This window comes from Anomaloglossus baeobatrachus, unplaced genomic scaffold, assembly GCF_048569485.1.
Source record: "Anomaloglossus baeobatrachus isolate aAnoBae1 unplaced genomic scaffold, aAnoBae1.hap1 Scaffold_467, whole genome shotgun sequence".
NCBI lineage: Eukaryota > Metazoa > Chordata > Amphibia > Anura > Aromobatidae > Anomaloglossus > Anomaloglossus baeobatrachus.
In genome coordinates, this window is record NW_027444012.1 from 216,923 (window position 1) to 239,474 (window position 22,552).

Consider the following 22,552-nt stretch of genomic DNA (forward strand, 5'->3'; position numbering starts at 1 on the left):
AAAGGTTAGAGAGGGGCTTTCTCAGAGGGCTTTTTACAGTTTGTCTATTCCCAATTAGCCGGTTTAGTATACTTAATGAAAGTACTAATTCTTTCATAGGCCGCCCATTCTTAGTATTTGACGTTCAGGTAACAACAGGTAACTTTATTTGGAGTGGAAGCAGAGAGATAACACCAGATGCCAATTGTAGATCCTCTCACACCTGTGGTCACTGCAGCATCTGACTCCACTTTGTCCAAAAGGGATCTATTCCATTCAATTACACATGATCTAGATTAGACTGACAACAAGATACTGCACGGGACATAGCAGAGTTGGTGAAGTTGAGTGGTGATGAGTTTGCTATTTGGATGAATAAAGCAAGTAAAAAGTGTGTTAGATAAAAATTCATTTCAATTCGCTAATCGGGCTAATATGAATCAGGTGAATCGAGTTCTGCTTTTGGAAACTGGGTTAAGAAGGGGTGCACCGTTCCTGGAGGTACTGCAATACCAGGTCAATGCGTGGAGTGGACAGAGCAAGCTCTTTTTCCATCTCCCTGTTCTAAAAATCCATTTAATATATGGTCCCCAGATAGGGGACGTATCAGATATTAAACTGATAAGAACAGATACTACACTTGATCTTAGCCAAAAGGCCGAGAAGCGATAACCAGAATTGGTTTGGGCCTCGAGTGGCACCCTGGCCTATGCCGGACACATCTTAGGGAGAGAGAGCGAGAGGGAGACAAACCCACGCCTACACAAGACATTTTGTCACCCAAGCCAACCCTTGAAAAGGCTGCTTTGCAGAGCAAAAACAAGAAGAATGGTGCGTTTTGCAGCCGCCGCCCACTGCAATGAATCTGAATAACTCCTCCTTTAGGGCGCAAGCAACTCCCCTCCCCCTTGCAGTCTTTCCAATTCACGATACAAAAAGACGGACAGGACAGGTTGCCTGACTTTCCGTCACTGCCACCCTTTGCCATCCTTACCCGTAGAAAGCCCTTTCATCATCCCCAAACCCTAATCTTTTCCCTTTCCTTCCCAGCCCCCAAACCCTGCCCTCTGTACCTTTCTCACCACCCGCTTCCCTTCTCCTGTCATCCCCCTACCACCCGGGAAAAAAAGAGATTGCCCCCTCCTTCCACTAGCCCACCCTCCCACCCAAAGAACAACTTCTTCTGCGCAGCTTGTTTTCTAGGCAGCAGCGCTATTGTGATGTCATCGGGGGGCATTGTGACAAGCCGCCAGTGTTCCGTCTCTTCATGTTGTGCACTGTTCAAACCGAAAATACATCAACAGGCAGGCTACAGAAAAGCTTACTAACAAAGGTTAGAGAGGTGCTTTCTCAGAGGGCTTTTTACAGTTTGTCTATTCCCAATTAGCCGGTTTAGTATACTTAATGAAAGTACTAATTCTTTCATAGGCCGCCCATTCTTAGTATTTGACGTTCAGGTAACAACAGGTAACTTTATTTGGAGTGGAAGCAGAGAGATAACACCAGATGCCAATTGTAGATCCTCTCACACCTGTGGTCACTGCAGCATCTGACTCCACTTTGTCCAAAAGGGATCTATTCCATTCAATTACACATGATCTAGATTAGACTGACAACAAGATACTGCACGGGACATAGCAGAGTTGGTGAAGTTGAGTGGTGATGAGTTTGCTATTTGGATGAATAAAGCAAGTAAAAAGTGTGTTAGATAAAAATTCATTTCAATTCGCTAATCGGGCTAATATGAATCAGGTGAATCGAGTTCTGCTTTTGGAAACTGGGTTAAGAAGGGGTGCACCGTTCCTGGAGGTACTGCAATACCAGGTCAATGCGTGGAGTGGACAGAGCAAGCTCTTTTTCCATCTCCCTGTTCTAAAAATCCATTTAATATATGGTCCCCAGATAGGGGACGTATCAGATATTAAACTGATAAGAACAGATACTACACTTGATCTTAGCCAAAAGGCCGAGAAGCGATAACCAGAATTGGTTTGGGCCTCGAGTGGCACCCTGGCCTATGCCGGACACATCTTAGGGAGAGAGAGCGAGAGGGAGACAAACCCACGCCTACACAAGACATTTTGTCACCCAAGCCAACCCTTGAAAAGGCTGCTTTGCAGAGCAAAAACAAGAAGAATGGTGCGTTTTGCAGCCGCCGCCCACTGCAATGAATCTGAATAACTCCTCCTTTAGGGCGCAAGCAACTCCCCTCCCCCTTGTAGTCTTTCCAATTCACGATACAAAAAGACGGACAGGACAGGTTGCCTGACTTTCCGTCACTGCCACCCTTTGCCATCCTTACCCGTAGAAAGCCCTTTCATCATCCCCAAACCCTAATCTTTTCCCTTTCCTTCCCAGCCCCCAAACCCTGCCCTCTGTACCTTTCTCACCACCCGCTTCCCTTCTCCTGTCATCCCCCTACCACCCGGGAAAAAAAGAGATTGCCCCCTCCTTCCACTAGCCCACCCTCCCACCCAAAGAACAACTTCTTCTGCGCAGCTTGTTTTCTAGGCAGCAGCGCTATTGTGATGTCATCGGGGGGCATTGTGACAAGCCGCCAGTGTTCCGTCTCTTCATGTTGTGCACTGTTCAAACCGAAAATACATCAACAGGCAGGCTACAGAAAAGCTTACTAACAAAGGTTAGAGAGGGGCTTTCTCAGAGGGCTTTTTACAGTTTGTCTATTCCCAATTAGCCGGTTTAGTATACTTAATGAAAGTACTAATTCTTTCATAGGCCGCCCATTCTTAGTATTTGACGTTCAGGTAACAACAGGTAACTTTATTTGGAGTGGAAGCAGAGAGATAACACCAGATGCCAATTGTAGATCCTCTCACACCTGTGGTCACTGCAGCATCTGACTCCACTTTGTCCAAAAGGGATCTATTCCATTCAATTACACATGATCTAGATTAGACTGACAACAAGATACTGCACGGGACATAGCAGAGTTGGTGAAGTTGAGTGGTGATGAGTTTGCTATTTGGATGAATAAAGCAAGTAAAAAGTGTGTTAGATAAAAATTCATTTCAATTCGCTAATCGGGCTAATATGAATCAGGTGAATCGAGTTCTGCTTTTGGAAACTGGGTTAAGAAGGGGTGCACCGTTCCTGGAGGTACTGCAATACCAGGTCAATGCGTGGAGTGGACAGAGCAAGCTCTTTTTCCATCTCCCTGTTCTAAAAATCCATTTAATATATGGTCCCCAGATAGGGGACGTATCAGATATTAAACTGATAAGAACAGATACTACACTTGATCTTAGCCAAAAGGCCGAGAAGCGATAACCAGAATTGGTTTGGGCCTCGAGTGGCACCCTGGCCTATGCCGGACACATCTTAGGGAGAGAGAGCGAGAGGGAGACAAACCCACGCCTACACAAGACATTTTGTCACCCAAGCCAACCCTTGAAAAGGCTGCTTTGCAGAGCAAAAACAAGAAGAATGGTGCGTTTTGCAGCCGCCGCCCACTGCAATGAATCTGAATAACTCCTCCTTTAGGGCGCAAGCAACTCCCCTCCCCCTTGCAGTCTTTCCAATTCACGATACAAAAAGACGGACAGGACAGGTTGCCTGACTTTCCGTCACTGCCACCCTTTGCCATCCTTACCCGTAGAAAGCCCTTTCATCATCCCCAAACCCTAATCTTTTCCCTTTCCTTCCCAGCCCCCAAACCCTGCCCTCTGTACCTTTCTCACCACCCGCTTCCCTTCTCCTGTCATCCCCCTACCACCCGGGAAAAAAAGAGATTGCCCCCTCCTTCCACTAGCCCACCCTCCCACCCAAAGAACAACTTCTTCTGCGCAGCTTGTTTTCTAGGCAGCAGCGCTATTGTGATGTCATCGGGGGGCATTGTGACAAGCCGCCAGTGTTCCGTCTCTTCATGTTGTGCACTGTTCAAACCGAAAATACATCAACAGGCAGGCTACAGAAAAGCTTACTAACAAAGGTTAGAGAGGGGCTTTCTCAGAGGGCTTTTTACAGTTTGTCTATTCCCAATTAGCCGGTTTAGTATACTTAATGAAAGTACTAATTCTTTCATAGGCCGCCCATTCTTAGTATTTGACGTTCAGGTAACAACAGGTAACTTTATTTGGAGTGGAAGCAGAGAGATAACACCAGATGCCAATTGTAGATCCTCTCACACCTGTGGTCACTGCAGCATCTGACTCCACTTTGTCCAAAAGGGATCTATTCCATTCAATTACACATGATCTAGATTAGACTGACAACAAGATACTGCACGGGACATAGCAGAGTTGGTGAAGTTGAGTGGTGATGAGTTTGCTATTTGGATGAATAAAGCAAGTAAAAAGTGTGTTAGATAAAAATTCATTTCAATTCGCTAATCGGGCTAATATGAATCAGGTGAATCGAGTTCTGCTTTTGGAAACTGGGTTAAGAAGGGGTGCACCGTTCCTGGAGGTACTGCAATACCAGGTCAATGCGTGGAGTGGACAGAGCAAGCTCTTTTTCCATCTCCCTGTTCTAAAAATCCATTTAATATATGGTCCCCAGATAGGGGACGTATCAGATATTAAACTGATAAGAACAGATACTACACTTGATCTTAGCCAAAAGGCCGAGAAGCGATAACCAGAATTGGTTTGGGCCTCGAGTGGCACCCTGGCCTATGCCGGACACATCTTAGGGAGAGAGAGCGAGAGGGAGACAAACCCACGCCTACACAAGACATTTTGTCACCCAAGCCAACCCTTGAAAAGGCTGCTTTGCAGAGCAAAAACAAGAAGAATGGTGCGTTTTGCAGCCGCCGCCCACTGCAATGAATCTGAATAACTCCTCCTTTAGGGCGCAAGCAACTCCCCTCCCCCTTGCAGTCTTTCCAATTCACGATACAAAAAGACGGACAGGACAGGTTGCCTGACTTTCCGTCACTGCCACCCTTTGCCATCCTTACCCGTAGAAAGCCCTTTCATCATCCCCAAACCCTAATCTTTTCCCTTTCCTTCCCAGCCCCCAAACCCTGCCCTCTGTACCTTTCTCACCACCCGCTTCCCTTCTCCTGTCATCCCCCTACCACCCGGGAAAAAAAGAGATTGCCCCCTCCTTCCACTAGCCCACCCTCCCACCCAAAGAACAACTTCTTCTGCGCAGCTTGTTTTCTAGGCAGCAGCGCTATTGTGATGTCATCGGGGGGCATTGTGACAAGCCGCCAGTGTTCCGTCTCTTCATGTTGTGCACTGTTCAAACCGAAAATACATCAACAGGCAGGCTACAGAAAAGCTTACTAACAAAGGTTAGAGAGGGGCTTTCTCAGAGGGCTTTTTACAGTTTGTCTATTCCCAATTAGCCGGTTTAGTATACTTAATGAAAGTACTAATTCTTTCATAGGCCGCCCATTCTTAGTATTTGACGTTCAGGTAACAACAGGTAACTTTATTTGGAGTGGAAGCAGAGAGATAACACCAGATGCCAATTGTAGATCCTCTCACACCTGTGGTCACTGCAGCATCTGACTCCACTTTGTCCAAAAGGGATCTATTCCATTCAATTACACATGATCTAGATTAGACTGACAACAAGATACTGCACGGGACATAGCAGAGTTGGTGAAGTTGAGTGGTGATGAGTTTGCTATTTGGATGAATAAAGCAAGTAAAAAGTGTGTTAGATAAAAATTCATTTCAATTCGCTAATCGGGCTAATATGAATCAGGTGAATCGAGTTCTGCTTTTGGAAACTGGGTTAAGAAGGGGTGCACCGTTCCTGGAGGTACTGCAATACCAGGTCAATGCGTGGAGTGGACAGAGCAAGCTCTTTTTCCATCTCCCTGTTCTAAAAATCCATTTAATATATGGTCCCCAGATAGGGGACGTATCAGATATTAAACTGATAAGAACAGATACTACACTTGATCTTAGCCAAAAGGCCGAGAAGCGATAACCAGAATTGGTTTGGGCCTCGAGTGGCACCCTGGCCTATGCCGGACACATCTTAGGGAGAGAGAGCGAGAGGGAGACAAACCCACGCCTACACAAGACATTTTGTCACCCAAGCCAACCCTTGAAAAGGCTGCTTTGCAGAGCAAAAACAAGAAGAATGGTGCGTTTTGCAGCCGCCGCCCACTGCAATGAATCTGAATAACTCCTCCTTTAGGGCGCAAGCAACTCCCCTCCCCCTTGCAGTCTTTCCAATTCACGATACAAAAAGACGGACAGGACAGGTTGCCTGACTTTCCGTCACTGCCACCCTTTGCCATCCTTACCCGTAGAAAGCCCTTTCATCATCCCCAAACCCTAATCTTTTCCCTTTCCTTCCCAGCCCCCAAACCCTGCCCTCTGTACCTTTCTCACCACCCGCTTCCCTTCTCCTGTCATCCCCCTACCACCCGGGAAAAAAAGAGATTGCCCCCTCCTTCCACTAGCCCACCCTCCCACCCAAAGAACAACTTCTTCTGCGCAGCTTGTTTTCTAGGCAGCAGCGCTATTGTGATGTCATCGGGGGGCATTGTGACAAGCCGCCAGTGTTCCGTCTCTTCATGTTGTGCACTGTTCAAACCGAAAATACATCAACAGGCAGGCTACAGAAAAGCTTACTAACAAAGGTTAGAGAGGGGCTTTCTCAGAGGGCTTTTTACAGTTTGTCTATTCCCAATTAGCCGGTTTAGTATACTTAATGAAAGTACTAATTCTTTCATAGGCCGCCCATTCTTAGTATTTGACGTTCAGGTAACAACAGGTAACTTTATTTGGAGTGGAAGCAGAGAGATAACACCAGATGCCAATTGTAGATCCTCTCACACCTGTGGTCACTGCAGCATCTGACTCCACTTTGTCCAAAAGGGATCTATTCCATTCAATTACACATGATCTAGATTAGACTGACAACAAGATACTGCACGGGACATAGCAGAGTTGGTGAAGTTGAGTGGTGATGAGTTTGCTATTTGGATGAATAAAGCAAGTAAAAAGTGTGTTAGATAAAAATTCATTTCAATTCGCTAATCGGGCTAATATGAATCAGGTGAATCGAGTTCTGCTTTTGGAAACTGGGTTAAGAAGGGGTGCACCGTTCCTGGAGGTACTGCAATACCAGGTCAATGCGTGGAGTGGACAGAGCAAGCTCTTTTTCCATCTCCCTGTTCTAAAAATCCATTTAATATATGGTCCCCAGATAGGGGACGTATCAGATATTAAACTGATAAGAACAGATACTACACTTGATCTTAGCCAAAAGGCCGAGAAGCGATAACCAGAATTGGTTTGGGCCTCGAGTGGCACCCTGGCCTATGCCGGACACATCTTAGGGAGAGAGAGCGAGAGGGAGACAAACCCACGCCTACACAAGACATTTTGTCACCCAAGCCAACCCTTGAAAAGGCTGCTTTGCAGAGCAAAAACAAGAAGAATGGTGCGTTTTGCAGCCGCCGCCCACTGCAATGAATCTGAATAACTCCTCCTTTAGGGCGCAAGCAACTCCCCTCCCCCTTGCAGTCTTTCCAATTCACGATACAAAAAGACGGACAGGACAGGTTGCCTGACTTTCCGTCACTGCCACCCTTTGCCATCCTTACCCGTAGAAAGCCCTTTCATCATCCCCAAACCCTAATCTTTTCCCTTTCCTTCCCAGCCCCCAAACCCTGCCCTCTGTACCTTTCTCACCACCCGCTTCCCTTCTCCTGTCATCCCCCTACCACCCGGGAAAAAAAGAGATTGCCCCCTCCTTCCACTAGCCCACCCTCCCACCCAAAGAACAACTTCTTCTGCGCAGCTTGTTTTCTAGGCAGCAGCGCTATTGTGATGTCATCGGGGGGCATTGTGACAAGCCGCCAGTGTTCCGTCTCTTCATGTTGTGCACTGTTCAAACCGAAAATACATCAACAGGCAGGCTACAGAAAAGCTTACTAACAAAGGTTAGAGAGGGGCTTTCTCAGAGGGCTTTTTACAGTTTGTCTATTCCCAATTAGCCGGTTTAGTATACTTAATGAAAGTACTAATTCTTTCATAGGCCGCCCATTCTTAGTATTTGACGTTCAGGTAACAACAGGTAACTTTATTTGGAGTGGAAGCAGAGAGATAACACCAGATGCCAATTGTAGATCCTCTCACACCTGTGGTCACTGCAGCATCTGACTCCACTTTGTCCAAAAGGGATCTATTCCATTCAATTACACATGATCTAGATTAGACTGACAACAAGATACTGCACGGGACATAGCAGAGTTGGTGAAGTTGAGTGGTGATGAGTTTGCTATTTGGATGAATAAAGCAAGTAAAAAGTGTGTTAGATAAAAATTCATTTCAATTCGCTAATCGGGCTAATATGAATCAGGTGAATCGAGTTCTGCTTTTGGAAACTGGGTTAAGAAGGGGTGCACCGTTCCTGGAGGTACTGCAATACCAGGTCAATGCGTGGAGTGGACAGAGCAAGCTCTTTTTCCATCTCCCTGTTCTAAAAATCCATTTAATATATGGTCCCCAGATAGGGGACGTATCAGATATTAAACTGATAAGAACAGATACTACACTTGATCTTAGCCAAAAGGCCGAGAAGCGATAACCAGAATTGGTTTGGGCCTCGAGTGGCACCCTGGCCTATGCCGGACACATCTTAGGGAGAGAGAGCGAGAGGGAGACAAACCCACGCCTACACAAGACATTTTGTCACCCAAGCCAACCCTTGAAAAGGCTGCTTTGCAGAGCAAAAACAAGAAGAATGGTGCGTTTTGCAGCCGCCGCCCACTGCAATGAATCTGAATAACTCCTCCTTTAGGGCGCAAGCAACTCCCCTCCCCCTTGCAGTCTTTCCAATTCACGATACAAAAAGACGGACAGGACAGGTTGCCTGACTTTCCGTCACTGCCACCCTTTGCCATCCTTACCCGTAGAAAGCCCTTTCATCATCCCCAAACCCTAATCTTTTCCCTTTCCTTCCCAGCCCCCAAACCCTGCCCTCTGTACCTTTCTCACCACCCGCTTCCCTTCTCCTGTCATCCCCCTACCACCCGGGAAAAAAAGAGATTGCCCCCTCCTTCCACTAGCCCACCCTCCCACCCAAAGAACAACTTCTTCTGCGCAGCTTGTTTTCTAGGCAGCAGCGCTATTGTGATGTCATCGGGGGGCATTGTGACAAGCCGCCAGTGTTCCGTCTCTTCATGTTGTGCACTGTTCAAACCGAAAATACATCAACAGGCAGGCTACAGAAAAGCTTACTAACAAAGGTTAGAGAGGGGCTTTCTCAGAGGGCTTTTTACAGTTTGTCTATTCCCAATTAGCCGGTTTAGTATACTTAATGAAAGTACTAATTCTTTCATAGGCCGCCCATTCTTAGTATTTGACGTTCAGGTAACAACAGGTAACTTTATTTGGAGTGGAAGCAGAGAGATAACACCAGATGCCAATTGTAGATCCTCTCACACCTGTGGTCACTGCAGCATCTGACTCCACTTTGTCCAAAAGGGATCTATTCCATTCAATTACACATGATCTAGATTAGACTGACAACAAGATACTGCACGGGACATAGCAGAGTTGGTGAAGTTGAGTGGTGATGAGTTTGCTATTTGGATGAATAAAGCAAGTAAAAAGTGTGTTAGATAAAAATTCATTTCAATTCGCTAATCGGGCTAATATGAATCAGGTGAATCGAGTTCTGCTTTTGGAAACTGGGTTAAGAAGGGGTGCACCGTTCCTGGAGGTACTGCAATACCAGGTCAATGCGTGGAGTGGACAGAGCAAGCTCTTTTTCCATCTCCCTGTTCTAAAAATCCATTTAATATATGGTCCCCAGATAGGGGACGTATCAGATATTAAACTGATAAGAACAGATACTACACTTGATCTTAGCCAAAAGGCCGAGAAGCGATAACCAGAATTGGTTTGGGCCTCGAGTGGCACCCTGGCCTATGCCGGACACATCTTAGGGAGAGAGAGCGAGAGGGAGACAAACCCACGCCTACACAAGACATTTTGTCACCCAAGCCAACCCTTGAAAAGGCTGCTTTGCAGAGCAAAAACAAGAAGAATGGTGCGTTTTGCAGCCGCCGCCCACTGCAATGAATCTGAATAACTCCTCCTTTAGGGCGCAAGCAACTCCCCTCCCCCTTGCAGTCTTTCCAATTCACGATACAAAAAGACGGACAGGACAGGTTGCCTGACTTTCCGTCACTGCCACCCTTTGCCATCCTTACCCGTAGAAAGCCCTTTCATCATCCCCAAACCCTAATCTTTTCCCTTTCCTTCCCAGCCCCCAAACCCTGCCCTCTGTACCTTTCTCACCACCCGCTTCCCTTCTCCTGTCATCCCCCTACCACCCGGGAAAAAAAGAGATTGCCCCCTCCTTCCACTAGCCCACCCTCCCACCCAAAGAACAACTTCTTCTGCGCAGCTTGTTTTCTAGGCAGCAGCGCTATTGTGATGTCATCGGGGGGCATTGTGACAAGCCGCCAGTGTTCCGTCTCTTCATGTTGTGCACTGTTCAAACCGAAAATACATCAACAGGCAGGCTACAGAAAAGCTTACTAACAAAGGTTAGAGAGGGGCTTTCTCAGAGGGCTTTTTACAGTTTGTCTATTCCCAATTAGCCGGTTTAGTATACTTAATGAAAGTACTAATTCTTTCATAGGCCGCCCATTCTTAGTATTTGACGTTCAGGTAACAACAGGTAACTTTATTTGGAGTGGAAGCAGAGAGATAACACCAGATGCCAATTGTAGATCCTCTCACACCTGTGGTCACTGCAGCATCTGACTCCACTTTGTCCAAAAGGGATCTATTCCATTCAATTACACATGATCTAGATTAGACTGACAACAAGATACTGCACGGGACATAGCAGAGTTGGTGAAGTTGAGTGGTGATGAGTTTGCTATTTGGATGAATAAAGCAAGTAAAAAGTGTGTTAGATAAAAATTCATTTCAATTCGCTAATCGGGCTAATATGAATCAGGTGAATCGAGTTCTGCTTTTGGAAACTGGGTTAAGAAGGGGTGCACCGTTCCTGGAGGTACTGCAATACCAGGTCAATGCGTGGAGTGGACAGAGCAAGCTCTTTTTCCATCTCCCTGTTCTAAAAATCCATTTAATATATGGTCCCCAGATAGGGGACGTATCAGATATTAAACTGATAAGAACAGATACTACACTTGATCTTAGCCAAAAGGCCGAGAAGCGATAACCAGAATTGGTTTGGGCCTCGAGTGGCACCCTGGCCTATGCCGGACACATCTTAGGGAGAGAGAGCGAGAGGGAGACAAACCCACGCCTACACAAGACATTTTGTCACCCAAGCCAACCCTTGAAAAGGCTGCTTTGCAGAGCAAAAACAAGAAGAATGGTGCGTTTTGCAGCCGCCGCCCACTGCAATGAATCTGAATAACTCCTCCTTTAGGGCGCAAGCAACTCCCCTCCCCCTTGCAGTCTTTCCAATTCACGATACAAAAAGACGGACAGGACAGGTTGCCTGACTTTCCGTCACTGCCACCCTTTGCCATCCTTACCCGTAGAAAGCCCTTTCATCATCCCCAAACCCTAATCTTTTCCCTTTCCTTCCCAGCCCCCAAACCCTGCCCTCTGTACCTTTCTCACCACCCGCTTCCCTTCTCCTGTCATCCCCCTACCACCCGGGAAAAAAAGAGATTGCCCCCTCCTTCCACTAGCCCACCCTCCCACCCAAAGAACAACTTCTTCTGCGCAGCTTGTTTTCTAGGCAGCAGCGCTATTGTGATGTCATCGGGGGGCATTGTGACAAGCCGCCAGTGTTCCGTCTCTTCATGTTGTGCACTGTTCAAACCGAAAATACATCAACAGGCAGGCTACAGAAAAGCTTACTAACAAAGGTTAGAGAGGGGCTTTCTCAGAGGGCTTTTTACAGTTTGTCTATTCCCAATTAGCCGGTTTAGTATACTTAATGAAAGTACTAATTCTTTCATAGGCCGCCCATTCTTAGTATTTGACGTTCAGGTAACAACAGGTAACTTTATTTGGAGTGGAAGCAGAGAGATAACACCAGATGCCAATTGTAGATCCTCTCACACCTGTGGTCACTGCAGCATCTGACTCCACTTTGTCCAAAAGGGATCTATTCCATTCAATTACACATGATCTAGATTAGACTGACAACAAGATACTGCACGGGACATAGCAGAGTTGGTGAAGTTGAGTGGTGATGAGTTTGCTATTTGGATGAATAAAGCAAGTAAAAAGTGTGTTAGATAAAAATTCATTTCAATTCGCTAATCGGGCTAATATGAATCAGGTGAATCGAGTTCTGCTTTTGGAAACTGGGTTAAGAAGGGGTGCACCGTTCCTGGAGGTACTGCAATACCAGGTCAATGCGTGGAGTGGACAGAGCAAGCTCTTTTTCCATCTCCCTGTTCTAAAAATCCATTTAATATATGGTCCCCAGATAGGGGACGTATCAGATATTAAACTGATAAGAACAGATACTACACTTGATCTTAGCCAAAAGGCCGAGAAGCGATAACCAGAATTGGTTTGGGCCTCGAGTGGCACCCTGGCCTATGCCGGACACATCTTAGGGAGAGAGAGCGAGAGGGAGACAAACCCACGCCTACCCAAGACATTTTGTCACCCAAGCCAACCCTTGAAAAGGCTGCTTTGCAGAGCAAAAACAAGAAGAATGGTGCGTTTTGCAGCCGCCGCCCACTGCAATGAATCTGAATAACTCCTCCTTTAGGGCGCAAGCAACTCCCCTCCCCCTTGCAGTCTTTCCAATTCACGATACAAAAAGACGGACAGGACAGGTTGCCTGACTTTCCGTCACTGCCACCCTTTGCCATCCTTACCCGTAGAAAGCCCTTTCATCATCCCCAAACCCTAATCTTTTCCCTTTCCTTCCCAGCCCCCAAACCCTGCCCTCTGTACCTTTCTCACCACCCGCTTCCCTTCTCCTGTCATCCCCCTACCACCCGGGAAAAAAAGAGATTGCCCCCTCCTTCCACTAGCCCACCCTCCCACCCAAAGAACAACTTCTTCTGCGCAGCTTGTTTTCTAGGCAGCAGCGCTATTGTGATGTCATCGGGGGGCATTGTGACAAGCCGCCAGTGTTCCGTCTCTTCATGTTGTGCACTGTTCAAACCGAAAATACATCAACAGGCAGGCTACAGAAAAGCTTACTAACAAAGGTTAGAGAGGGGCTTTCTCAGAGGGCTTTTTACAGTTTGTCTATTCCCAATTAGCCGGTTTAGTATACTTAATGAAAGTACTAATTCTTTCATAGGCCGCCCATTCTTAGTATTTGACGTTCAGGTAACAACAGGTAACTTTATTTGGAGTGGAAGCAGAGAGATAACACCAGATGCCAATTGTAGATCCTCTCACACCTGTGGTCACTGCAGCATCTGACTCCACTTTGTCCAAAAGGGATCTATTCCATTCAATTACACATGATCTAGATTAGACTGACAACAAGATACTGCACGGGACATAGCAGAGTTGGTGAAGTTGAGTGGTGATGAGTTTGCTATTTGGATGAATAAAGCAAGTAAAAAGTGTGTTAGATAAAAATTCATTTCAATTCGCTAATCGGGCTAATATGAATCAGGTGAATCGAGTTCTGCTTTTGGAAACTGGGTTAAGAAGGGGTGCACCGTTCCTGGAGGTACTGCAATACCAGGTCAATGCGTGGAGTGGACAGAGCAAGCTCTTTTTCCATCTCCCTGTTCTAAAAATCCATTTAATATATGGTCCCCAGATAGGGGACGTATCAGATATTAAACTGATAAGAACAGATACTACACTTGATCTTAGCCAAAAGGCCGAGAAGCGATAACCAGAATTGGTTTGGGCCTCGAGTGGCACCCTGGCCTATGCCGGACACATCTTAGGGAGAGAGAGCGAGAGGGAGACAAACCCACGCCTACACAAGACATTTTGTCACCCAAGCCAACCCTTGAAAAGGCTGCTTTGCAGAGCAAAAACAAGAAGAATGGTGCGTTTTGCAGCCGCCGCCCACTGCAATGAATCTGAATAACTCCTCCTTTAGGGCGCAAGCAACTCCCCTCCCCCTTGCAGTCTTTCCAATTCACGATACAAAAAGACGGACAGGACAGGTTGCCTGACTTTCCGTCACTGCCACCCTTTGCCATCCTTACCCGTAGAAAGCCCTTTCATCATCCCCAAACCCTAATCTTTTCCCTTTCCTTCCCAGCCCCCAAACCCTGCCCTCTGTACCTTTCTCACCACCCGCTTCCCTTCTCCTGTCATCCCCCTACCACCCGGGAAAAAAAGAGATTGCCCCCTCCTTCCACTAGCCCACCCTCCCACCCAAAGAACAACTTCTTCTGCGCAGCTTGTTTTCTAGGCAGCAGCGCTATTGTGATGTCATCGGGGGGCATTGTGACAAGCCGCCAGTGTTCCGTCTCTTCATGTTGTGCACTGTTCAAACCGAAAATACATCAACAGGCAGGCTACAGAAAAGCTTACTAACAAAGGTTAGAGAGGGGCTTTCTCAGAGGGCTTTTTACAGTTTGTCTATTCCCAATTAGCCGGTTTAGTATACTTAATGAAAGTACTAATTCTTTCATAGGCCGCCCATTCTTAGTATTTGACGTTCAGGTAACAACAGGTAACTTTATTTGGAGTGGAAGCAGAGAGATAACACCAGATGCCAATTGTAGATCCTCTCACACCTGTGGTCACTGCAGCATCTGACTCCACTTTGTCCAAAAGGGATCTATTCCATTCAATTACACATGATCTAGATTAGACTGACAACAAGATACTGCACGGGACATAGCAGAGTTGGTGAAGTTGAGTGGTGATGAGTTTGCTATTTGGATGAATAAAGCAAGTAAAAAGTGTGTTAGATAAAAATTCATTTCAATTCGCTAATCGAGCTAATATGAATCAGGTGAATCGAGTTCTGCTTTTGGAAACTGGGTTAAGAAGGGGTGCACCGTTCCTGGAGGTACTGCAATACCAGGTCAATGCGTGGAGTGGACAGAGCAAGCTCTTTTTCCATCTCCCTGTTCTAAAAATCCATTTAATATATGGTCCCCAGATAGGGGACGTATCAGATATTAAACTGATAAGAACAGATACTACACTTGATCTTAGCCAAAAGGCCGAGAAGCGATAACCAGAATTGGTTTGGGCCTCGAGTGGCACCCTGGCCTATGCCGGACACATCTTAGGGAGAGAGAGCGAGAGGGAGACAAACCCACGCCTACACAAGACATTTTGTCACCCAAGCCAACCCTTGAAAAGGCTGCTTTGCAGAGCAAAAACAAGAAGAATGGTGCGTTTTGCAGCCGCCGCCCACTGCAATGAATCTGAATAACTCCTCCTTTAGGGCGCAAGCAACTCCCCTCCCCCTTGCAGTCTTTCCAATTCACGATACAAAAAGACGGACAGGACAGGTTGCCTGACTTTCCGTCACTGCCACCCTTTGCCATCCTTACCCGTAGAAAGCCCTTTCATCATCCCCAAACCCTAATCTTTTCCCTTTCCTTCCCAGCCCCCAAACCCTGCCCTCTGTACCTTTCTCACCACCCGCTTCCCTTCTCCTGTCATCCCCCTACCACCCGGGAAAAAAAGAGATTGCCCCCTCCTTCCACTAGCCCACCCTCCCACCCAAAGAACAACTTCTTCTGCGCAGCTTGTTTTCTAGGCAGCAGCGCTATTGTGATGTCATCGGGGGGCATTGTGACAAGCCGCCAGTGTTCCGTCTCTTCATGTTGTGCACTGTTCAAACCGAAAATACATCAACAGGCAGGCTACAGAAAAGCTTACTAACAAAGGTTAGAGAGGGGCTTTCTCAGAGGGCTTTTTACAGTTTGTCTATTCCCAATTAGCCGGTTTAGTATACTTAATGAAAGTACTAATTCTTTCATAGGCCGCCCATTCTTAGTATTTGACGTTCAGGTAACAACAGGTAACTTTATTTGGAGTGGAAGCAGAGAGATAACACCAGATGCCAATTGTAGATCCTCTCACACCTGTGGTCACTGCAGCATCTGACTCCACTTTGTCCAAAAGGGATCTATTCCATTCAATTACACATGATCTAGATTAGACTGACAACAAGATACTGCACGGGACATAGCAGAGTTGGTGAAGTTGAGTGGTGATGAGTTTGCTATTTGGATGAATAAAGCAAGTAAAAAGTGTGTTAGATAAAAATTCATTTCAATTCGCTAATCGGGCTAATATGAATCAGGTGAATCGAGTTCTGCTTTTGGAAACTGGGTTAAGAAGGGGTGCACCGTTCCTGGAGGTACTGCAATACCAGGTCAATGCGTGGAGTGGACAGAGCAAGCTCTTTTTCCATCTCCCTGTTCTAAAAATCCATTTAATATATGGTCCCCAGATAGGGGACGTATCAGATATTAAACTGATAAGAACAGATACTACACTTGATCTTAGCCAAAAGGCCGAGAAGCGATAACCAGAATTGGTTTGGGCCTCGAGTGGCACCCTGGCCTATGCCGGACACATCTTAGGGAGAGAGAGCGAGAGGGAGACAAACCCACGCCTACACAAGACATTTTGTCACCCAAGCCAACCCTTGAAAAGGCTGCTTTGCAGAGCAAAAACAAGAAGAATGGTGCGTTTTGCAGCCGCCGCCCACTGCAATGAATCTGAATAACTCCTCCTTTAGGGCGCAAGCAACTCCCCTCCCCCTTGCAGTCTTTCCAATTCACGATACAAAAAGACGGACAGGACAGGTTGCCTGACTTTCCGTCACTGCCACCCTTTGCCATCCTTACCCGTAGAAAGCCCTTTCATCATCCCCAAACCCTAATCTTTTCCCTTTCCTTCCCAGCCCCAAAACCCTGCCCTCTGTACCTTTCTCACCACCCGCTTCCCTTCTCCTGTCATCCCCCTACCACCCGGGAAAAAAAGAGATTGCCCCCTCCTTCCACTAGCCCACCCTCCCACCCAAAGAACAACTTCTTCTGCGCAGCTTGTTTTCTAGGCAGCAGCGCTATTGTGATGTCATCGGGGGGCATTGTGACAAGCCGCCAGTGTTCCGTCTCTTCATGTTGTGCACTGTTCAAACCGAAAATACATCAACAGGCAGGCTACAGAAAAGCTTACTAACAAAGGTTAGAGAGGGGCTTTCTCAGAGGGCTTTTTACAGTTTGTCTATTCCCAATTAGCCGGTTTAGTATACTTAATGAAAGTACTAATTCTTTCATAGGCCGCCCATTCTTAGTATTTGACGTTCAGGTAACAACAGGTAACTTTATTTGGAGTGGAAGCAGAGAGATAACACCAGATGCCAATTGTAGATCCTCTCACACCTGTGGTCACTGCAGCATCTGACTCCACTTTGTCCAAAAGGGATCTATTCCATTCAATTACACATGATCTAGATTAGACTGACAACAAGATACTGCACGGGACATAGCAGAGTTGGTGAAGTTGAGTGGTGATGAGTTTGCTATTTGGATGAATAAAGCAAGTAAAAAGTGTGTTAGATAAAAATTCATTTCAATTCGCTAATCGGGCTAATATGAATCAGGTGAATCGAGTTCTGCTTTTGGAAACTGGGTTAAGAAGGGGTGCACCGTTCCTGGAGGTACTGCAATACCAGGTCAATGCGTGGAGTGGACAGAGCAAGCTCTTTTTCCATCTCCCTGTTCTAAAAATCCATTTAATATATGGTCCCCAGATAGGGGACGTATCAGATATTAAACTGATAAGAACAGATACTACACTTGATCTTAGCCAAAAGGCCGAGAAGCGATAACCAGAATTGGTTTGGGCCTCGAGTGGCACCCTGGCCTATGCCGGACACATCTTAGGGAGAGAGAGCGAGAGGGAGACAAACCCACGCCTACACAAGACATTTTGTCACCCAAGCCAACCCTTGAAAAGGCTGCTTTGCAGAGCAAAAACAAGAAGAATGGTGCGTTTTGCAGCCGCCGCCCACTGCAATGAATCTGAATAACTCCTCCTTTAGGGCGCAAGCAACTCCCCTCCCCCTTGCAGTCTTTCCAATTCACGATACAAAAAGACGGACAGGACAGGTTGCCTGACTTTCCGTCACTGCCACCCTTTGCCATCCTTACCCGTAGAAAGCCCTTTCATCATCCCCAAACCCTAATCTTTTCCCTTTCCTTCCCAGCCCCCAAACCCTGCCCTCTGTACCTTTCTCACCACCCGCTTCCCTTCTCCTGTCATCCCCCTACCACCCGGGAAAAAAAGAGATTGCCCCCTCCTTCCACTAGCCCACCCTCCCACCCAAAGAACAACTTCTTCTGCGCAGCTTGTTTTCTAGGCAGCAGCGCTATTGTGATGTCATCGGGGGGCATTGTGACAAGCCGCCAGTGTTCCGTCTCTTCATGTTGTGCACTGTTCAAACCGAAAATACATCAACAGGCAGGCTACAGAAAAGCTTACTAACAAAGGTTAGAGAGGGGCTTTCTCAGAGGGCTTTTTACAGTTTGTCTATTCCCAATTAGCCGGTTTAGTATACTTAATGAAAGTACTAATTCTTTCATAGGCCGCCCATTCTTAGTATTTGACGTTCAGGTAACAACAGGTAACTTTATTTGGAGTGGAAGCAGAGAGATAACACCAGATGCCAATTGTAGATCCTCTCACACCTGTGGTCACTGCAGCATCTGACTCCACTTTGTCCAAAAGGGATCTATTCCATTCAATTACACATGATCTAGATTAGACTGACAACAAGATACTGCACGGGACATAGCAGAGTTGGTGAAGTTGAGTGGTGATGAGTTTGCTATTTGGATGAATAAAGCAAGTAAAAAGTGTGTTAGATAAAAATTCATTTCAATTCGCTAATCGGGCTAATATGAATCAGGTGAATCGAGTTCTGCTTTTGGAAACTGGGTTAAGAAGGGGTGCACCGTTCCTGGAGGTACTGCAATACCAGGTCAATGCGTGGAGTGGACAGAGCAAGCTCTTTTTCCATCTCCCTGTTCTAAAAATCCATTTAATATATGGTCCCCAGATAGGGGACGTATCAGATATTAAACTGATAAGAACAGATACTACACTTGATCTTAGCCAAAAGGCCGAGAAGCGATAACCAGAATTGGTTTGGGCCTCGAGTGGCACCCTGGCCTATGCCGGACACATCTTAGGGAGAGAGAGCGAGAGGGAGACAAACCCACGCCTACACAAGACATTTTGTCACCCAAGCCAACCCTTGAAAAGGCTGCTTTGCAGAGCAAAAACAAGAAGAATGGTGCGTTTTGCAGCCGCCGCCCACTGCAATGAATCTGAATAACTCCTCCTTTAGGGCGCAAGCAACTCCCCTCCCCCTTGCAGTCTTTCCAATTCACGATACAAAAAGACGGACAGGACAGGTTGCCTGACTTTCCGTCACTGCCACCCTTTGCCATCCTTACCCGTAGAAAGCCCTTTCATCATCCCCAAACCCTAATCTTTTCCCTTTCCTTCCCAGCCCCCAAACCCTGCCCTCTGTACCTTTCTCACCACCCGCTTCCCTTCTCCTGTCATCCCCCTACCACCCGGGAAAAAAAGAGATTGCCCCCTCCTTCCACTAGCCCACCCTCCCACCCAAAGAACAACTTCTTCTGCGCAGCTTGTTTTCTAGGCAGCAGCGCTATTGTGATGTCATCGGGGGGCATTGTGACAAGCCGCCAGTGTTCCGTCTCTTCATGTTGTGCACTGTTCAAACCGAAAATACATCAACAGGCAGGCTACAGAAAAGCTTACTAACAAAGGTTAGAGAGGGGCTTTCTCAGAGGGCTTTTTACAGTTTGTCTATTCCCAATTAGCCGGTTTAGTATACTTAATGAAAGTACTAATTCTTTCATAGGCCGCCCATTCTTAGTATTTGACGTTCAGGTAACAACAGGTAACTTTATTTGGAGTGGAAGCAGAGAGATAACACCAGATGCCAATTGTAGATCCTCTCACACCTGTGGTCACTGCAGCATCTGACTCCACTTTGTCCAAAAGGGATCTATTCCATTCAATTACACATGATCTAGATTAGACTGACAACAAGATACTGCACGGGACATAGCAGAGTTGGTGAAGTTGAGTGGTGATGAGTTTGCTATTTGGATGAATAAAGCAAGTAAAAAGTGTGTTAGATAAAAATTCATTTCAATTCGCTAATCGGGCTAATATGAATCAGGTGAATCGAGTTCTGCTTTTGGAAACTGGGTTAAGAAGGGGTGCACCGTTCCTGGAGGTACTGCAATACCAGGTCAATGCGTGGAGTGGACAGAGCAAGCTCTTTTTCCATCTCCCTGTTCTAAAAATCCATTTAATATATGGTCCCCAGATAGGGGACGTATCAGATATTAAACTGATAAGAACAGATACTACACTTGATCTTAGCCAAAAGGCCGAGAAGCGATAACCAGAATTGGTTTGGGCCTCGAGTGGCACCCTGGCCTATGCCGGACACATCTTAGGGAGAGAGAGCGAGAGGGAGACAAACCCACGCCTACACAAGACATTTTGTCACCCAAGCCAACCCTTGAAAAGGCTGCTTTGCAGAGCAAAAACAAGAAGAATGGTGCGTTTTGCAGCCGCCGCCCACTGCAATGAATCTGAATAACTCCTCCTTTAGGGCGCAAGCAACTCCCCTCCCCCTTGCAGTCTTTCCAATTCACGATACAAAAAGACGGACAGGACAGGTTGCCTGACTTTCCGTCACTGCCACCCTTTGCCATCCTTACCCGTAGAAAGCCCTTTCATCATCCCCAAACCCTAATCTTTTCCCTTTCCTTCCCAGCCCCCAAACCCTGCCCTCTGTACCTTTCTCACCACCCGCTTCCCTTCTCCTGTCATCCCCCTACCACCCGGGAAAAAAAGAGATTGCCCCCTCCTTCCACTAGCCCACCCTCCCACCCAAAGAACAACTTCTTCTGCGCAGCTTGTTTTCTAGGCAGCAGCGCTATTGTGATGTCATCGGGGGGCATTGTGACAAGCCGCCAGTGTTCCGTCTCTTCATGTTGTGCACTGTTCAAACCGAAAATACATCAACAGGCAGGCTACAGAAAAGCTTACTAACAAAGGTTAGAGAGGGGCTTTCTCAGAGGGCTTTTTACAGTTTGTCTATTCCCAATTAGCCGGTTTAGTATACTTAATGAAAGTACTAATTCTTTCATAGGCCGCCCATTCTTAGTATTTGACGTTCAGGTAACAACAGGTAACTTTATTTGGAGTGGAAGCAGAGAGATAACACCAGATGCCAATTGTAGATCCTCTCACACCTGTGGTCACTGCAGCATCTGACTCCACTTTGTCCAAAAGGGATCTATTCCATTCAATTACACATGATCTAGATTAGACTGACAACAAGATACTGCACGGGACATAGCAGAGTTGGTGAAGTTGAGTGGTGATGAGTTTGCTATTTGGATGAATAAAGCAAGTAAAAAGTGTGTTAGATAAAAATTCATTTCAATTCGCTAATCGGGCTAATATGAATCAGGTGAATCGAGTTCTGCTTTTGGAAACTGGGTTAAGAAGGGGTGCACCGTTCCTGGAGGTACTGCAATACCAGGTCAATGCGTGGAGTGGACAGAGCAAGCTCTTTTTCCATCTCCCTGTTCTAAAAATCCATTTAATATATGGTCCCCAGATAGGGGACGTATCAGATATTAAACTGATAAGAACAGATACTACACTTGATCTTAGCCAAAAGGCCGAGAAGCGATAACCAGAATTGGTTTGGGCCTCGAGTGGCACCCTGGCCTATGCCGGACACATCTTAGGGAGAGAGAGCGAGAGGGAGACAAACCCACGCCTACACAAGACATTTTGTCACCCAAGCCAACCCTTGAAAAGGCTGCTTTGCAGAGCAAAAACAAGAAGAATGGTGCGTTTTGCAGCCGCCGCCCACTGCAATGAATCTGAATAACTCCTCCTTTAGGGCGCAAGCAACTCCCCTCCCCCTTGCAGTCTTTCCAATTCACGATACAAAAAGACGGACAGGACAGGTTGCCTGACTTTCCGTCACTGCCACCCTTTGCCATCCTTACCCGTAGAAAGCCCTTTCATCATCCCCAAACCCTAATCTTTTCCCTTTCCTTCCCAGCCCCCAAACCCTGCCCTCTGTACCTTTCTCACCACCCGCTTCCCTTCTCCTGTCATCCCCCTACCACCCGGGAAAAAAAGAGATTGCCCCCTCCTTCCACTAGCCCACCCTCCCACCCAAAGAACAACTTCTTCTGCGCAGCTTGTTTTCTAGGCAGCAGCGCTATTGTGATGTCATCGGGGGGCATTGTGACAAGCCGCCAGTGTTCCGTCTCTTCATGTTGTGCACTGTTCAAACCGAAAATACATCAACAGGCAGGCTACAGAAAAGCTTACTAACAAAGGTTAGAGAGGGGCTTTCTCAGAGGGCTTTTTACAGTTTGTCTATTCCCAATTAGCCGGTTTAGTATACTTAATGAAAGTACTAATTCTTTCATAGGCCGCCCATTCTTAGTATTTGACGTTCAGGTAACAACAGGTAACTTTATTTGGAGTGGAAGCAGAGAGATAACACCAGATGCCAATTGTAGATCCTCTCACACCTGTGGTCACTGCAGCATCTGACTCCACTTTGTCCAAAAGGGATCTATTCCATTCAATTACACATGATCTAGATTAGACTGACAACAAGATACTGCACGGGACATAGCAGAGTT

At 46.6% G+C, this 22,552-nt stretch overlaps 17 non-coding genes across 17 annotated transcripts; all 17 read right to left on the minus strand.

Moving 5' to 3' along the window:
* Nucleotides 1-458: 458 nt before the first annotated feature.
* Nucleotides 459-649, minus strand: LOC142281120 (U2 spliceosomal RNA). The gene has a single exon (XR_012743263.1). It is a non-coding gene; the product is annotated as a U2 spliceosomal RNA (small nuclear RNA).
* Nucleotides 650-1,766: 1,117 nt separating this feature from the next.
* On the minus strand, nucleotides 1,767-1,957 carry LOC142281121 (U2 spliceosomal RNA). The gene has a single exon (XR_012743264.1). It is a non-coding gene; the product is annotated as a U2 spliceosomal RNA (small nuclear RNA).
* Nucleotides 1,958-3,074: 1,117 nt separating this feature from the next.
* On the minus strand, nucleotides 3,075-3,265 carry LOC142281122 (U2 spliceosomal RNA). The gene has a single exon (XR_012743265.1). It is a non-coding gene; the product is annotated as a U2 spliceosomal RNA (small nuclear RNA).
* Nucleotides 3,266-4,382: 1,117 nt separating this feature from the next.
* On the minus strand, nucleotides 4,383-4,573 carry LOC142281123 (U2 spliceosomal RNA). Its single transcript, XR_012743266.1, has one exon. It is a non-coding gene; the product is annotated as a U2 spliceosomal RNA (small nuclear RNA).
* A 1,117-nt stretch (nucleotides 4,574-5,690) lies between these two features.
* LOC142281126 (U2 spliceosomal RNA) lies at nucleotides 5,691-5,881 on the minus strand. Its single transcript, XR_012743268.1, has one exon. It is a non-coding gene; the product is annotated as a U2 spliceosomal RNA (small nuclear RNA).
* Nucleotides 5,882-6,998: 1,117 nt separating this feature from the next.
* Nucleotides 6,999-7,189, minus strand: LOC142281127 (U2 spliceosomal RNA). Its single transcript, XR_012743269.1, has one exon. It is a non-coding gene; the product is annotated as a U2 spliceosomal RNA (small nuclear RNA).
* Nucleotides 7,190-8,306: 1,117 nt separating this feature from the next.
* On the minus strand, nucleotides 8,307-8,497 carry LOC142281128 (U2 spliceosomal RNA). The gene has a single exon (XR_012743270.1). It is a non-coding gene; the product is annotated as a U2 spliceosomal RNA (small nuclear RNA).
* Nucleotides 8,498-9,614: 1,117 nt separating this feature from the next.
* Nucleotides 9,615-9,805, minus strand: LOC142281129 (U2 spliceosomal RNA). Its single transcript, XR_012743271.1, has one exon. It is a non-coding gene; the product is annotated as a U2 spliceosomal RNA (small nuclear RNA).
* Nucleotides 9,806-10,922: 1,117 nt separating this feature from the next.
* LOC142281130 (U2 spliceosomal RNA) lies at nucleotides 10,923-11,113 on the minus strand. Its single transcript, XR_012743272.1, has one exon. It is a non-coding gene; the product is annotated as a U2 spliceosomal RNA (small nuclear RNA).
* Nucleotides 11,114-12,230: 1,117 nt separating this feature from the next.
* LOC142281131 (U2 spliceosomal RNA) lies at nucleotides 12,231-12,421 on the minus strand. The gene has a single exon (XR_012743273.1). It is a non-coding gene; the product is annotated as a U2 spliceosomal RNA (small nuclear RNA).
* A 1,117-nt stretch (nucleotides 12,422-13,538) lies between these two features.
* LOC142281132 (U2 spliceosomal RNA) lies at nucleotides 13,539-13,729 on the minus strand. Its single transcript, XR_012743274.1, has one exon. It is a non-coding gene; the product is annotated as a U2 spliceosomal RNA (small nuclear RNA).
* Nucleotides 13,730-14,846: 1,117 nt separating this feature from the next.
* Nucleotides 14,847-15,037, minus strand: LOC142281133 (U2 spliceosomal RNA). Its single transcript, XR_012743275.1, has one exon. It is a non-coding gene; the product is annotated as a U2 spliceosomal RNA (small nuclear RNA).
* A 1,117-nt stretch (nucleotides 15,038-16,154) lies between these two features.
* LOC142281134 (U2 spliceosomal RNA) lies at nucleotides 16,155-16,345 on the minus strand. Its single transcript, XR_012743276.1, has one exon. It is a non-coding gene; the product is annotated as a U2 spliceosomal RNA (small nuclear RNA).
* Nucleotides 16,346-17,462: 1,117 nt separating this feature from the next.
* LOC142281135 (U2 spliceosomal RNA) lies at nucleotides 17,463-17,653 on the minus strand. Its single transcript, XR_012743277.1, has one exon. It is a non-coding gene; the product is annotated as a U2 spliceosomal RNA (small nuclear RNA).
* Nucleotides 17,654-18,770: 1,117 nt separating this feature from the next.
* LOC142281137 (U2 spliceosomal RNA) lies at nucleotides 18,771-18,961 on the minus strand. The gene has a single exon (XR_012743279.1). It is a non-coding gene; the product is annotated as a U2 spliceosomal RNA (small nuclear RNA).
* Nucleotides 18,962-20,078: 1,117 nt separating this feature from the next.
* Nucleotides 20,079-20,269, minus strand: LOC142281138 (U2 spliceosomal RNA). Its single transcript, XR_012743280.1, has one exon. It is a non-coding gene; the product is annotated as a U2 spliceosomal RNA (small nuclear RNA).
* A 1,117-nt stretch (nucleotides 20,270-21,386) lies between these two features.
* LOC142281139 (U2 spliceosomal RNA) lies at nucleotides 21,387-21,577 on the minus strand. Its single transcript, XR_012743281.1, has one exon. It is a non-coding gene; the product is annotated as a U2 spliceosomal RNA (small nuclear RNA).
* Between the last annotated feature and the right edge of the window lie 975 nt (nucleotides 21,578-22,552).